Here is a 2112-nt window from a genome sequence, read left to right on the forward strand (position 1 = left end):
CCGGCACGGGGGTGTGGCCAGCGCCTAAATGGCAGATGCGAAGGAGCAGGCCTCAGCCTCTTCTGTCACTTTCCCGGGAAATTCCCTAACAGTCGGCACTTTAGGTGTAAGTGACAAGTTCCGTCCTGGGGGAGTCAGCCCACCAGCCCTCGGGCGGTGCGCCTCGGTCCCTAAGGTGTGGACAGCTGGTCCCGCGGAGGGAGGGGGGAGGGGGTGGTGACCGGAGCTGATGGGGTGCAGGTCCCACCCTGCGGGGAGAGGGGCCGCAGAGGGTCCTGCTCTGCAGGCGGGGAGCAGAACCGCTGACGCTGGCGGGTTCTGTAAAGGGCCATGGAAGGGAGGAGTCGCGGAAAATCTTTTCTGCCTCCAACGCAGACACAGAGCATCATCTTTTACAATGAGTCCATCTGTCACTTCTTCATTCTGAACCAAAAGAGATAAGTCGTGAACTTCTTGGGGAGGGGAATGGAGATTTTTTAAAATTGTTTTATTGCTTAAAGTATTACGGGAATGGAGATCTTTATTCATTTTCCTATTCCTCGCCTCTCAGTGTATCACCTGGTCGGGCATATTAAGTAAATATTGGATGAATAAGTGAGCGCATCGCACATCTTTTTTTTTTTGGCATCAATTAAATGAAATTAATAGCTCAACCCCGGGCTCTGGTCCTAAACCACTTCTCAGCTATGTGACTTTGGTTGGGTTATTTAGGCTCTGCATACCTCAGTTTCCTCATCTGTAAAATACACTGATAGTACCTACCTCACAGGGTTGCTGAGATTAACTTGCTCAACTCACTTCACTGTATAGTGGCAGAGCCAGGATTCAAGAGCAGCTCTGTTAGAGTCCTTGTCCCCTGCCCGGTGGTCCTCAAGCTGGATCTGATCATTGGAATCGCCTGGAAGGGCTGGTTGACCATAGAGGGTGGGGCCTCACTCCCAGAATTTTTGATTCAGTTGGGTTAGGGTGGGGCCTGAGAACTCTCCTGTCTAATGAGTTGCCTGTGATGCCCAGGCTGCTGGGTCCAGTTGGATGACTTCTCTCGGCGGCATTCTTACAGGGTACACCTCTTAGAATCCACAGCAGCACTCGGAGAGGAAATGCGCAGCCTCCTCCACTTGCCCTGTCTATGCTGTCTCCCCAGAAAGCACGGAAACTTGTTATTTTAAGGATTTTATTGCTGTTTACTGAAAGGAACAGAAGAGCGATGATAACATCTTTAAATCTCGGGAGAGTGCAGCATCCTGTACTCTACAGCCTGTCTCTATTTTGAGACAGTAACTACAAACCCTGCTTTTATTCTCGGGGATGCAGCCCACAAATTTCTACCTTCCTTCTAACTCCCCAAAGTAAAGGACAGTTTTACTCCTTCCTACTTTCCCAGAATACAGAGGGTGGAGGAGGCAATTAGAGCAAACCTATGGGTCATCTCTGCCTTAGGTAAGCAATTTGCATTTTGAAGATCCTCCTCAGATGCACACCCTGAGCAGGAGGGACTGAGAGCTCCTTGGACAGGGCGTGCTAGTGGGAAATTATAACCCCATTCCTCTCTTGCCCCAGACTCCTGACACTTGCTGTGTCCCAGGTTCTGGGGGATGGTGATTCCAGGGCCTGGGAAACCTGCGAGGCACAAGGACGGGGAGTGCCTGGCCCTGAGATTAGAACCACATTCCAGACATCCCACATTAGGATGCTTAAAAGAAAACGTATTTTAAAGATGTTACCCCAGGTCTCATATTTCTACAGTGCACATAGTAGGTATATCAGGTGCCATGTGATGATCTGGCTGCTTTAGGAGCCCCCAAATCCCACAGAGACTGATTTCTATATCAATGTATGCTACAAGCTCCAAACAGGTGACTTGGGGACATGTGGAGTGCAGCCTCTTCAAGTCAGAGCCGCTGATTCTGAAACAGTAGCACAAGCATTCCCAAGCTTGGAAACCAGTGCTCAGAAAGTTGTGGAATTTCGGTGCTCCATGCAATTTGAGCAGGACTGTCATTTCAGTGGAAGCATGACCTCCTGTTAGGAAAATGTAATAGAAATTTCTTGCAAGTCAAAGGGGCTGCTGGGAAAGCTAGTTTCTCTGAGACAGACTGTGGGGCTATTTTG

This window comes from Myotis davidii, unplaced genomic scaffold (assembly GCF_000327345.1).
Source record: "Myotis davidii unplaced genomic scaffold, ASM32734v1 scaffold1494, whole genome shotgun sequence".
NCBI lineage: Eukaryota > Metazoa > Chordata > Mammalia > Chiroptera > Vespertilionidae > Myotis > Myotis davidii.